Source organism: Cicer arietinum, chromosome 5 (genome assembly GCF_000331145.2).
Source record: "Cicer arietinum cultivar CDC Frontier isolate Library 1 chromosome 5, Cicar.CDCFrontier_v2.0, whole genome shotgun sequence".
NCBI classification, from domain to species: Eukaryota; Viridiplantae; Streptophyta; class Magnoliopsida; order Fabales; family Fabaceae; genus Cicer; species Cicer arietinum.
The window spans coordinates 56,333,795-56,349,735 of NC_021164.2; positions in this window are offsets into that span (position 1 = coordinate 56,333,795).

The window sequence follows — 15,941 nt, forward strand, 5'->3', positions numbered from 1 at the left end:
GATACCACAAACTCCTTACATCCCTTATCCATATGTGGCTGCAACCACACAAGCTTCATACCCTCAATATCACCCTTCAAGACCACCTTTTTATCAACCACCACCTACCCCATTTTCCCCACAAAATCAATACCCAATCTCGAATCACTACAGACCACCTGTGAACCGAGAAAAAAGGATAACTCGTTTTGATCCAATTCCCGTCACGTAGAGTCAATTGTTGCCCCATTTACTTCAAAATTCAATGGTAGTTGTAAGACCAATGAAACCTCTTGAACCACCATTTCCAAAATGGTATAATCAAAATTCCAAATGTGAATATCATGCAGGAGCCGTTGGGCATTCCATTGAAGATTGTCAAGCCCTAAAATCTAAAGTGCAAGAATTGATTAATGCAAAATGGCTTACCTTCAAGGAGGACGGTCCCAACATAGGGAGCAATCCTTTGTCGGGCCACGGGGATTCCTCTGTGAATGTCATTGAAGATGGGATAGACCAATATGCAATAGATAGTCATGTGTTCACCATGGGGTCGTGTGTGGAAAATAATATATCTTTCTCAAAACCATTGGAAATTCTTTACAAAAAAGAGAATCTTAAGTCAACTCCTAGCAAGCCAAATGCAATAATTGTCCAAACACCAATCCCTTTTCCTTATGGAAATACCAAGGCAGTACCGTGGAAATACGAAGTCACATCCCACTTGGCAGATCATCAACCAAGTGATGATTGTGAATCTAAAGGAACTGGTGTCACTAACATCTCTAGGATTGGTGGAATGACTCAGAGTGGTCGAGTATACACTCCTGAACAACTTAGGAAAAAGGAGGTTCATAGAGAAAAAGGGAAAGAAGATATGTATCATTCCATAAAAGGACAATAGACCAGCAAAAAGACGGTGTCTGAAGAAGAAGCTAATGAATTTTTGAAGTTTATCAAGCAAAGTGAAATACACTCCTGAGCAACTTAGGAAAAAAGAGGTTAATGGAGAAAAAGGAAAAGAAGATATGTATCATACCATAAAAGGACAAGAGATCAGTAAAAAGACGGTGTCTGAAGAAGAAGCTAGTGAATTTTTGAAGTTTGTCAAGCAAAGTGAATATAAGGTGGTGGATCAGCTAAATCAGACCCCTTCCAAGATATCAGTTCTCTCCTTGTTATTGAATTCTGAAGCACATAGAAGGGCACTGATGAAAGTTCTAAACGAAGCCCATGTTACTCACGATATCACTGTCGATCAGTTTGATGGAGTTGTCGGTAACATCACTGCTAGTAGTTGCCTGAGTTTTAGTGATAATGAATTACCAGCTGAAGGGACAGAGCATAATAAGGCACTGCACATCTCTATGAGGTGTCACGATCATATTCTTGCACGAGTGCTAGTAGATAATGGTTCATCATTAAATGTCATGCCTAAATCAACACTGTCAAAACTATTTGTTGAGGGAGCCTGTTTGAAGCCTAGTGCTTTGGTGGTGAAAGCATTTGATGGATCTAGAAGACAAGTTGTTGGTGAGATTGACCTACCAATTCAAATCGAACCCCATATCTTTGAGATAACTTTCCAAGTGATGGATATTAAACCGGTGTACAGTTGTCTTTTAGGGAGACCATAGAGTCATGCTGCTGGAGCAGTGACATCCACCCTCCATCAAAAGCTAAAGTTTATAGTGAACAATTAGCTGGTAATAATATCTGGGGAAGAAGATATGATAGTAAGTCATTTATCTTCTACAGGCTACATTGAAGACATGGAGGAAGCCAAAGAGACTTCCTTTCAAGCATTAGAAATTGCCAATGTTGTCTTCATGGGTGAAGGATATCGTTTAAAAAAACCAAAACAATCTACCACATCATTGAAGTCTACCAAATCCATGTTAGAAGGAGGAGTTTTTCTCAATTTGGGGAAGTTGATAGAAATACCAGAAAAGAACAATAGGTACGGGTTGGGATATGTACCTACTCAAGCTGATGAAGAAAAGTCTGCGAAGGGAAAAAAAGAAATCTGGACACCGAATTCACAGAAGATTCCTATTTGTGACATTCACCAAACTTTTCAAAGCGCCGGAATAATATATGCTCATCAAGTGGCTGTTATAGAAGAGGATCATGTTGATGATGACACCCTCAAGCTAGTGTACCTTTGTCCTCCAAACACTAGTCTCAACAATTGGAAGATCCTCGAGTTTCCCGTGTTTGTTAATTCATGTTCAAAGTAATTATGTATTTTTTTTAACTCCTTTTGCTATGCCCAAGGCTATAAGGATAATTAACTAGGGCATATGTATTTCAATTCCGTACTTATTATAAATAAATGCATTTTTGAATTCTCCAACTGGTTTTATCTTTCTCTTTTCTTTTTTTGGCAATCCTTATTCATATTTTTTTTTCTTAATTTAAACAATGCAAAGTTGAAAATTAATATGTTGAAAATGGCAGCACTAGAACCCTTTCTTGTAATTTTGAACGTCTAATTAATCACGCTGATGAGGATTATGAAGATGATTGTGAGTCTTCCCTAGAACTAGAAAGCTTAATTGAACATGAAGCTAAGATAATCCAACCCTATCAAGAACCTGTTGAGGTGATCAACTTAGGGAATGAACATGATAAGAAAGAAGTTAAAACTGGTATGTCTATGAAAGAAAGTGAACGAGAAAAGTTGGTTAAACTTTTATTTGATTACGTGGATGTCTTTGCATGGTCATATCAGGATATGCCTGGGCTAGATACTAACATAGTTGAACACAAGCTACCACTAAAGCCTGAATACACTCCAATTTTTTCTCTTTTCTCTTTTCTCTTTCTTTTGGCAATCCTTATTCATATAAATTTTTTTTCTTAATTTAAACAATGCAGAGTCGAAAATGAATATGTTGAAAATAGCAGCGCTAGAACACTTCCTTGTAATTTTGAGCATCCAATTAATCACGCTGTTGAGGATTGTGAAGACGATTGTGAGCTTCTCCCAGAACTAGAAAGCTTAATTGAACATGAAGCTAAGATAATCCAACCCTATCAAGAACCTGTTGAGGTGATCAACTTAGGGAATGAACATGATAAGAAAGAAGTTAAAACTGGTATGTCTATGAAAGAAAGTGAACGAGAAAAGTTGGTTAAACTTTTATTTGATTACGTGGATGTCTTTGCATGGTCATATCAGGATATGCCTGGGCTAGATACTAACATAGTTGAACACAAGCTACCACTAAAGCCTGAATATACTCCAATTAAACAAAAGTTGAGAAGGATGAGACTTGATATGTCGCTTAAAATTAGAGAAGAGGTCAAAAAGCAATTTGATGATGGTTTCTTAGCAGTAGCAAAATATCCTCAATGGGTGGCTAATATTGTACCAGTTCCAAAGAATGATGGAAAGGTTCGAATGTGCGTTGATTATCGGGATTTAAATAAAGCTAGTCCTAAAGATGATTTTCCTCTACCTCATATTGATGTCCTGGTGGATAGCACTGCTCAAAACTCTTTTTCTCCTTCATGGATGGTTTCTCAGGGTATAATCAAATCAAGATGGCTCCCGAAGATATGGAGAAAACTACATTCATCACACAATGGGGGACTTTCTGCTATAAAGTGATGCCATTTGGATTGAAGAATGTTGGGGCAACTTATCAAAGAGCAATGGTAACCTTGTTTCATGACATGATGCATAAGGAAATAGAGGTTTACGTGGACGATATGATTGCAAAATCTCAGACCGAAGAAGACCATGTTGTTAATTTTCAAAAGTTATTTGAGCGATTAAGGAAGTTCAGACTCCGTTTAAACCCTGCTAAATGCACTTTTGGTGTAAGATCAGGCAAGTTACTTGGGTTTATCGTTAGTCAAAAAGAGATAGAAGTGGACCCAGATAAAGTAAGAGCAATACAAGAAATGCCGGTTCCACGCACGAAAAAAGAAGTTCGTGGCTTTTTGGGAAGATTGAATTACATTGCGAGGTTTATATCGCATCTCACTGCTACATGCGAACCGATTTTCAAATTGTGGCGCAAAGACCAAAAGGTTGAATGGAATGAGAATTGTCAAAAAACTTTCGAAAAGATTAAGCAGTACTTATCAAAACCTCCCGTCCTAGTGCCTCATGTTCCTGGGAAACCACTTATTATGTACTTAACAGTACTTGACGAGTCAATGGGTTGTGTACTGGGGCATCATGATGAATCTGGTAGGAAAGAACATGCTATTTATTATTTGAGCAAAAAGTTCACCAGTTGTGAAACAATATATTCACTGCTTGAACGAACATGTTGCGCATTGGCATGGACTGCTCGTCAGTTGAGGCAATACATGTTATGTCATACAACCTGGTTGGTGTCTAAAATGGACCCAATTAAGTACATCTTTGAGAAACCTGCTCTTACTGGAAGGATTGCTCGTTGGAAGATGTTGTTATCAGAATACGATTTGGTATATGTTACACGAAAGTCTATCAAAGGAAGTGCACTAGAAGAGTATTTGGCCCAACAACCAGTAGAAGATTATCAATCAATGCAGTGTGAATTCCCCGATGAAGGCATAATGACTTTATTTAAAGAGACTGAATCATCTGATAAAGAAAAATGGAGGTTGGTGTTTGATAGTGCCTCTAATGCGTTAGGGCATGGAATTGGAGCCATTTTGATTTCTCCAGAGCACCAGTTCACTCCATTTACGGCTAGGTTGTGTTTTGATTGTACAAACAATATTGCAGAATATGAAGCATGTGTTATAGGCATTAAAGCAGCTATCGAATCAAATGTAAAATTTCTTGAGGTATATGGAGACTTATTGTTGGTAATCCATCAGAAGAAAGAAGAGTGGGAAACGCGAGATTCCAAATTGATTCTGTATCACACCCATATCAAAGAATTGACAGAACACTTCGAGAAGATCACTTTTCACCACATCCCTCAAGAAGAAAACCAATTAGCTGACGCCTTAGCCACTTTTCGTCAATGTTCAAAGTAAGCACTAATCAGGACGTGCCGATCATAAAAATTCAACAAAGAGAAAAACCTGCATATTGTTTATCAATAGAAGAAGAGTCTGATGGCAAACCGTGGTTTTATGATATCAAATCATATGTTAAGAATAAGGAATATGCATTGGGTATTTCAGAGAACGACAAAAGGGTTTTAAGAAGATTGTCAATGAATTTCTTCTTGAATGGCGATGTGCTTTATAAGAGAAATCATGATATGGTTCTCCTCAGATGTGTGGATAAAGCAGAAACGGAGAAAATTATCCAAGAGGTTCACGAAGGATGATGAAAGAGTTGTGTGATAATTTCAAAATTCAACACCATAATTCTTCTCCATATCGTCCGAAAATGAATGGGGCTGTAGAAGCAGCAAATAAGAATATCAAGAAGATCATACAGAAGATGGTGGAGACATATAAGGATTGGCATGAAATGCTTCCCTTTGCATTACATGGCTATAGAACCTCTGTTCGTACCTCAACAGGGGCAACTCCTTTCTTATTGGTGTATGGAATGGAAGCAATACTTCCCATCGAAGTTGAAATTCCCTCGATCAAAGTCCTGATGGAAAAAAAAACTAGAAGAGGCAGAGTGGGTTCAATCACGATATGACCAATTGAATCTCATAGAAGAAAAAAGATTATAGCTTTGTGTCATGGTCATTGCATTACATGGCTATAGAACCTCTGTTCGTACCTCAACAGGGGCAACTCCTTTCTCATTGGTGTATGGAATGGAAGCGGTACTTCCCATCGAAGTTGAAATTCCCTCGATCAAAGTCCTGATGGAAACAAAACTAGAAGAGGCAGAGTGGGTTCAATCACGATATGACCAATTGAATCTCATAGAAGAAAAAAGAATGATAGCTTTGTGTCATGGTCAGCTTTATCAGAAAAGACTCAAAAAAGCCTACGAGAAAAAAGTCCGTCCTCAAGAGTTTCGAGAAGGAGATTTAGTGTTAAAGAAAATATTGCCCATAAAAAAGAATTCTCGGGGAAAGTGGACTCCGAACTATGAAGGACCGTATGTTGTAAAAAAAGTTTTCTCTGGGGGAGCTCTAATACTCGCAGAAATGGATGGAGATGAGCTTCCACTTCCAGTAAACTCAGATGCAGTCAAGAAATATTATGCTTAAAAAAAATAGAAAATTGGGCTCGCTAGGTTGAAAACCTGAAAAGGCGACCTAGGCAAAAATTAGAGCATTCCGATGGATTGAAAACTTGGAAAAACGGTCCATACAAAAGTTAGGGATAACAAAAGAATCAAGCATTTCAAGTTGGGTCAGTTATTATTCTTAGAAGTTCTAAATTACAAGAATGACTAGCGTTTGTTGTCTCTCCAACTAAAGCTAAACACACTCACCACATTGTAACCCATGTCTCATTTGTTTTATTGCAATGAATGTACATTTTCCAATATCATTGTTCGATGTTGTGTCTTACACTATTTCTAAACAAATTCAGTCTCATTGTTGTTTGTTCTAATGTTTTTAAAAAAATGTTATTTTATGATAATAAATATGGGAATTTGAAATATATGAAAATATAAAAAAAAAAATATATATCTTAAATATTTTGACGCTTGAAAATATATACACGGGAACACGAGATGTGGGTGTATAAAAAAAATGAAGGGTAAGCATTTTAAATAATGCACATTTGATTGACCTCAAGAAAAATGATTACACAAGAGTCATCATGTAAAGAACGATTGTTATCGTCGTTGATCCATTGAATCTTATAAGTGTATAAAGTCGCATAAGGATCGGGGAACTAAAAAATAATAAAATAAATAAATAAACAAGAATCTATCTTGATTGCATACATCTTACATTTTTTCAAATACTCATATATGATTTATGCATCTTCACTCATATTTTACATATACTCAACAACCTCTTTATATCATGCATAATGAATTAATCATGCATGTCTTATATGTATATTTTATTTATACTCAACAACTTTGGTGTCACATTATTCATTATACGTTTGCATTGCAATTACCATATACATGTTTTCTTTTAAAAATAAAAGTAAAAAAAAATCAAAACAAATTTATCTCCTTTTATTTACCTTCTAAACTCATGTTTTGTTGTAGTCATCCCTTTATTTATATTGACACGCATCGGCAATCAATACGAAGACGATCATTCCTTTATTTATATTGTCGATCTACACATCGGTAATCAATTCGAAGACGATCATCCCTTTATTTATGTCGATCTACGCATCAGTAATCAATCCGAAGACGATCATCCCTTTATTTATGTCGATTTACGCATCGGTAATCAATCTGAAGACCATCATCACTTTATTTTATGTCGATCTACGCATCGGGTAATCAATCCGAAGACGATCATCACTTTATTTATGTCGATCTACGCATCGGTAATCAATCCGAAGACGATCATCCCTTTATTTATGTCGATCTACGCATCGGGTAATCAATTCGAAGACGATCATCACTTTATTCATGTCGATCAACACATCGGTAAACACTCCGAAGACGATCATTTTATCTATATATCGATCTACGCATCGGTAACCAACCCGAAGACTATATCGATCTACGCATCGGTAACCAACCCGACGATCATGGTTCTTATTTGCGTCGCTCATAATATGTTTTTTTATTATTATTATTTTTTATTTATTTTTGTCAATCACCAACTTCTTTTACATGCTTTCGTTTTTTAAATCATCAATTTTATTATTTTTTTTACAATTCAAATTATTTTTTTATTTTTTATTTTTCTCCTACATTCTAAATTAATTTACTTTTTACAAAATTTAGGTCTTTATATTTAATTATTTTTTTTACCACATAAAAGATAATTAAATAGGGGCAGCTGTAATACCTCAATTTTGTCAGACTAATTAAAAATCATTTTAAAATAATAATAAGAATAACATATACTAATATGTTTAATAAATATTTTACAATCATTTAAAAAAAAAATTTAAACATCATCATTTTACGATTCAAATTTGAGTATATACTAAAAATGAAATAATAAAATAAAATAAAAAAGGAAATTGTGAATTACAACGAAATAATTTTCATTCATTTTATTTTTTTTCACAGTTTTATTTTATTTTCTTAATATAATCTACTAATTTCTTTATTCCATTTAACTTTTGTATTTATTTATTATTTTACTGTTTTATTTTATTTTTGATATGTCCATTTTATTTTATGAAGCCAAACAACACCATCAACCTGCACAGCTCTGCAAACACGTTTCTCCTTCTGCTTTTCTGCTTTTTGTCTGATCAAACACTCAATCAAACACTCAAACACACACTAGCACAGCTTCCTTTGCAAAATCAACACACATTTTTATTTTCTTTGCATTTGTTTCACTTCTCAATGTACATTCTTTTATTTTCTTCATCTTTCTATAAACATCCTATAAACCAAAGGTAGAGAAAAATTATTTCCTTAATTATGTTTTGTTTAAAAATTGTTACAAAAGCAATGTAAAACCCAACTAAAATTAGTGCGAAACAATAGAAGATCTAGAGCTCGAATTTTTCTAATGAACATAGATATTCACTGATTTAGGCTATAAATTGGGATCAAAAAATCAAAGAGGATTTTGGAGGCAGCTTTGAGTATTAAGAAAAAGAAAAAAAAAACAGAGAGAAATAGAGTGTTTGACCGCCATTCCAACTCCACACAACCATGCACCGTCTCTGTCTTCATCACGTGAAGCTCCGCTCTTCAATATCTGACTAGGCATGTATTTTTCTTCATTCTGTTCAAACTTTATATTTGATTATTTATTTGAGAGATGAAATCTTTTTGTGTATATGAATGTTGTTTTGGTTGATATAATGTGTATCTGAAGCAAAATTTTTATGGTGTTTGAAAAGTTTTGTTTTCTTTGATTTAAACCTTTTACTCATGCCATGCCACACTTTACCTACTCTTGCGTTGAAATATCATCTTACGCCAAGCCTGTTGCCAGTTTGATTCGTGATGCATGCCTTGCTTGTGTGCCAACTTGTTATGAGTTGGCTTGTGATTTTATTCATACGTGTACTTTTCCTATTAATTAGAAATTAATGCATGAAAAATAACTATATTTTTATAAATAATAATGAAGGTAATTAATTAGTAATAAACCTAATTTATTTTATTTATGAACGATATTAAATATTGAAAGGGTGATTAGATATATAATTTTTTTATTTTAAAAGGGTAAAGATAAAACTATAATCAAATATTGTAAGGTTAATTAGATGTGACATCTTTTTAATTTTTGAGTTATTAGAACACAAATTGTGACAATTTGATGGTTCTAAATCTCATAATCACAAATAAATTAATAAACTAAAAATTCATAAACAAATTAATCATAAAAATTATTTAAAGTTAATTAAAATCTTTTAACCTCGGAGTTACATAATACAAATTATATATTTTGATAACTCTAAAACTTAATTTTAAAAAAAATTTATTTAGTTATTATTATTATTATTATTATTATTATTATATTATTATTAAAAATTCATAAACAAATAAATCATAAAAATTATTTAAAGTTAATTAAAATCTTTTAATCTCGGAGTTACATAATACAAATTATATATTTTGATAACTCTAAAACTTATCCTTTTAAAAAAAAATTTATTTAATTATTATTATTATTACATTATTATTATTTAATCTTGGAGTTGTTAAGATACAAATTAAACTATTTGTTTGTTTTGAAATTCAATTTAAAAATAAAAAATAAAATATTCTTAAGAGGATTAAATTAGATGTGACATCTTTTTACTCCTTGAATTTTGAGACACGAGTGGTACAATTCGATCGTCTTAAAATTCATATTTTAAGATCATTATTCAAATCAAGCAAGTTTATTTCTTTATGTTTATCAAAATTAATTTTTTTTAAAATAACAAAAAACATTTTATTTAAAAGCAATCAACACATTCACATTTTCTACCAAGAACTACGTAGCTTTGATTTCTCCATCGCACCGGGAGATACGTAGGAGCAAGATCACACTCTTGTCAAGCACACTAATAAAAACATTTTTTTTCCACTCCTTTTTTTTCACACACTTTTATCTCAAAAATCACATTTATAAAAAACAATTTATATTCATATTTAATAATAAAGAAAAATAAATATATTTAAGTTGATATAATTTTGCACAATTAATTAAAGGTAACCGTATTTTAACGGATGTCGTAGGGTGCTAATACCTTCCCTACGCATAATCGACTCCCGAACTCAAAATCTGGTTTCAAATGCCATTTTTTATATTTTTAAGGGTTTCCCAATATTTTTCCTATTTTAAAATAAATTTTGGTGGCGACTCCATTAAATTCGAGAAAAACTCGAAATTTTAGGCCGCGAAATCTATAAAAAAAAAACATTTATTTAATTAAAAGGAGAAAAAATGAGTTTGAGAGGTAATTTTATATAAAAAAGTAACCTTTAATCACATATCTCTAATAGATAAAGAGTTAAGAAGAAGGAGAAAAGGATTAAGGCAATGACTACTTTAAAAATAAGAGTAACTTTTGTTTTGTTATTCTCTAATATTTTTAGAATTAAGAATATTTATTATTATGCTGGTGAAAAATTATCTTATAACTTTTTCTTTAATGTATTATCTTTCGATACTTGTGTTGATTGAGTCACTCCACAAGTGAGCCCACACCTAATTAATTATAACAAAAAAACAAATAAAAATAAAAAGTGTTGATGAGTTCCGTCCATTTGGACGAGGAATAAAGAAATTTAATCACAAAGTGGTAAGTGAGATTCTTTAACTTAATTTGTAGTTTTAAAAAAATTATTTATCATTTTGAAACCAAAACAATCTTTTAACTTTTTAAACAAGAGTAATATTGGGCATTTAATTATAAAAAAAATAAAAATTGTGGAAAATGGTTTTATGAGCCCACCCATGTATGTGATTCATATTGGTAAGATATGAATGGGAATTGTGTAGCGAAAGAATCAAAGTAAAAGGTTGAGGAAGATTTTAGGTAAAAGAGGGGTATCACTGAGACACTTTTATTGAATACTAAGTCATATTGACGAGACTCTTATCTTTGTAGACTAGTATGTGGTTTTTCTACCAATATCAATCTAGAGTTAGCTAGATCAACATAGGAGATTAGTCAATGATTAACATGAATATAATATTGCCATGCAAAAACGTGAATTTAATAGACGTGTACTCTTTGTGTGTAATAGTATCCAATCTTAATTAAAAGTGTACAAATGATAAATAGTATGGGACCCTCTGCTATTATTTCTCGAGACACACAAAAAATGTGAACATAAAACTTGTTGGCATTTTCAATTTGTTTGAATGAAAACTGGAAACTAAGCAATAGGGAAGAATGAATTGAATAGATTGTTGTTTATTGATGTGAGTATGCTATTTATACATAGCCTCTATTACATTGTTTCTGACTAACTACTTCTTGACTAACTAACTAACTAAGTGGTTAGTTAATTAGTTGGTTACATACAATCAACTAACTTGAATTACACAAAACTGGATACGAAAATCGATCTTCATTTTCCAATCACAGACCAAGATCGATCTTGGTTTCCAACACTTTCCCTTAATTCAAGTTTCTAAGTGATTTTACACTTAGCAATCTTCTCAGCTCTTCAAATCTACTGGTCCTCAAGGCCTTGGTCATTATATTAGCAAGTTGAACTTCAGTTTGACAATAAATGAGCCTCAATTTGCTTCTTCCAACTTGATCTCTTAAGAAGTGAAACCTTGTCTCAATGAGTTTGCTTCTTCCATGAGACACAGGGTTCTTTGCCAGATTTATTGTTGAAATGTTGTCAATCAACAATGGAATTGACCTGCAAATTCCAATCTTCAACTCAGTTATTAATGATTCTAACCACAATGATTGGCAGGCTGCATAGCTGCCAGCAATATACGCTGCTTTGCATGATGATAGTGCTATCGCAGGTTGCTTCTTTGATCTCCATGCTATTGGTGATTTCATGAATTTGAACACATACACTAAAGTGCTCCTTCTATCATTCTTGTCTCCACACCAATCTGAATCTGAGTATCCCACTAAGTCTTCATTTTTATTGTTCAAATCTGTTGCAAATATAATGCCATGCCCAATTGTGCCTTGGACATATCTCATGATTCTTTTCACTGCCAGCCAATGAGTGTGCTTTGGTCTCTCCATGAATCTGCTTACCACTCCCAAACTATTGCAGATGTCAGGCCTTGTATTGCACATGTATCTTAGTGAACCAACAACTTGTTTGAATAAGGTCGAATCAGCCAGCTCCTCTTCAGTTTCAATTTCCAGCTTTCCATTGATCTCCATTGGAATGGTTGTAGGGTTGCAATTAGCCATATTGAACCTTCTCAGAAATTCTCTAGCATACTTCTTATGATGCATCAGTAAACCTTCTTCAGTTTCAGCAAACTCCATTCCCATAAAGTAGCTCAATTTTCCCAAGTTTGTCATTTCGAATTCATCCTTCATGATTCCTTTGAATTCTATAATCGCTTTGTTGCTGCTGCCAGTTACCAATAAGTCATCAACATATAGGCACAACAAGATCATTGCAGGCTCTCCATTCAGTGTAGAATGCTTCATATAAACTCCATATTCCACTGTGCATTTGATGAATCCAATGCCAATTAAAAATGCATCAATTCTTTTGTTCCAAGCCATTGGTGCTTGCTTCAAACCATATAGAGCTTTCCTCAATCTGAGTACTTTATCCTCTTTTCCCTTAATCACAAAACCTGATGGTTGAGAGACATACACCTCTTCTTCCAGCCATCCATTCAGAAATGCAGATTTTACATCAAGCTGCCACATAAGCCATCCCCTAGCACATGCTAGTGCTATCACTAGCCTGATTATCTCAACTTTGGCCACTGCAGCAAACACTTCAGAGTAGTCTATGTCTGCTCTTTGCAGGAATCCTTTGGCAACTAATCTAGCTTTATACTTAGCAATTGTTCCATTTGGATTCAGCTTCAATTTGTAGACCCACTTTACTCTAATATGTTTCTGTTTTGGAGGCAAATTTGTCAAGTACCATGTTTGATTCTTCTCAATTCCATTGATCTCTTCCACCATTGCTTTCTTTAATGCCTCTTCAATATTTAAAGGTTCTGCATCAGCAAATAGGGAAAAATGCACTAAATCTCCACTGTTGTCAACTTCACTATCATTGTACACTTCAAACTCTTGTAAATGAGTTGGTGGCTTTCTTGTTCTTTGAGATCTGTTTGCTTCAGTTCCCTCTTCATCTCTATTTTCGCTGATATGCTGCTCATTCTGTAATTGCAAAGGAACTTGTGAAGGTCGGTTTGGGCTGCTAGTTGCTTGCTCCCAGTCCAAGTGTTGGCTGCTGTCAATTTGCTTTTGTTTCCAGTTCCAGCTCTCATGTTCAACAATCTTGGCATCCCTACTGATCACCACCTTGCCTCTGATGGGATCATACAGTTTGTAGGAACTTGTTGGATGATATCCTATCAAGATCATTGCTTCACTTTTGTCTTGAAACTTCCTTCTCTTCTGGTCTGGTACATGTTTGAAACATAGTGCACCAAATATTCTTAAATGTCCCACTGCTGGTTTTCTTCCACTCCATATCTCTTCTGGTACTTTCTCCTTTTTCTTTGTTGGACATTTATTCAGAATATAGACAGAAGTTGATGCAGCTTCTCCCCAGAACTTAAGTGGCAGTCCCTTCTCTTTATCATGCTTCTAGTCATGTCTAGAATGGTTCAATTTATCCTTTCAGCTAGACCATTGTGTTGAGGCGTGTAGGGAGATGTTACCTCATGTTCAATTCCACTATTGATACAAAAATCCTTGAATTCGTGTGAAGTATATTATCCTCCTCCATTTGTTCTTAACACCTTGATGGATTTTCCACTTTGTTTCTCCATTTTCATTTTAAATTTTTTGAATGTTTCCAATGCTTCATCTTTGGTTTTAATCAAATAGATCCACAACATTCTACTAAATTCATCAACAAAAGTTATGAAGTACTTATTACCTCCTAATGATGGCACTTAAAATGGTCCACATATGTCAATATGAATCACTCTAAGAACCTTCTCCGCTCTTGCTCGCACTTGTGATTGGAAGGAATTTTTTGGTTGTTTGTCTGCCATACATACTTCACACACCTTCTCAGGAACATCAACCATAGGAATTCATTTCACCATCTTCTTAACTCCTAGTTGCTGCAAGCTTCTGAAGTTAAGATAGCCAAATCTTGAATGCCACAACCAGCTTTCATCAATTAGACTTGTTGCGCTCAAACATTGGATATCAGCAGCTTGTATGTTGATGATAAAGGTTTTGTTCTTTGAAAGAGGAGCATTGAGTATCATATTCTTCTACCCATCATACATTTCTAATGCATCATTCTTCATGATCACTTGAAAACCCTTTGAATTAGCTGCCCAATGCTCAACAAATTGCTCTTCATTCTTGGCACATACAGTACATTCTCTATCATTACTGTCTACCCATTTCTTCTTTTAATCACCATGTTGCCAGTTCCCTCAACTTCCAAGGTTCTATCATCAGCAAACCTTATTTTACTCCTTCTTGATTTATCAATATCTACCAACCATTCTTTATGACTTGTCATGTGATTGGAACAACCAGTATCAAAGAACCATACCTGGGATGGAGAATGTTATTCGTTTGTGGTTGCCATTAACAAGATTGTTTCTGAAAACGAAGATTGTTCTTTGTCTATGGCTAAAAATTGTTCTTCGCATGTGGCTGAAAACGAAGATCGTTCTTCGTTTGTGGTAGCCAACAGCAAGACTGTATCTGAGTCTAATGAAGAACATTCTTGAGCAGCACATGCTTCATCTTCTCCTTTATTCTTCTGTTTCCCTCATTTTCCAGCCCAACATTCATCTACAAAATGTCCAAACTTCTCACAGTTGTAGCATTTCACCTTCTTCTTGTCAAAGTTTCTAGAATTTCCTTATGATTTACCACTCGAATTTCCTCCTTTTGATGAAGATTCAGACTTATCTTCAGGTTTCTTGAATTTGTTCTTCCTCCATTTCTTTTTCTGGTCTCCCCTCTTAATGGCATATGCTACCAATGCCTGATTTCCAAAATTTCCCCCACTCCTTTCATCCATTCTCAACTCTCTTGCTTCTAGAGTTCCCTGCAACTCTTCAAGACTCAATGCAGAAATATCTTTAGATTTTTCAATTGCGCACACAACATAGTCGAACCTGGGATGCAATGATCTCTAGATCTTTTCACACAATTTCTGTTCAGACAACTTCTCTCCACAGCTAGCCATCTGATTTGTGATGTTCCTCAATCTTGAAATCAAATCTGAAACCTTATCTTGTTCCTCCATCTGCAACACTTCGAACTGATTTTGTAAGGTCTACAATTTCACTTTCTTGACTTTGGTTCTACCAGAATAACACTTCTCCAAAATGTCCTATGCTTCTTTTGCACTTTTTGCATCAGAAATTTTGTCAAATTTGGCCGTGTCAAGGCATTGGTGAAGAATAAAGATGGTCTTGCAATCTTTCTTCTTGTTTTCTTTGAATCTTGATCTTTGTTCCTCTGTTAGATTGGCTCCCAGATCTTCAAGTCCTTTCTCTATGATTTCCAACACTTCTTGGAATCCAAACAATGCTTGAATATGCACTCTCCATCTATCTCATTCTTTTCCATCAAAATGTGGCATGTGGGCAGGAAAATTTCCATTGTATGCATTTGAACCCATCATCACTACACTCGTGTTTGATCCTCACACTTCACTCGTGTTTTCACTCTTTGGGATCGAAACCTTGCTCTTGATACCACTTGTTGGCGTTTTAAATTTGTTTGAATGAAAACTGAAAACTAAGCAAGAGGGAAGAATGAATTGAATAGATTGTTGTTTATTGATGTGAGTATGCTATTTATACATAGCCTTTATTACATTGTTTCTG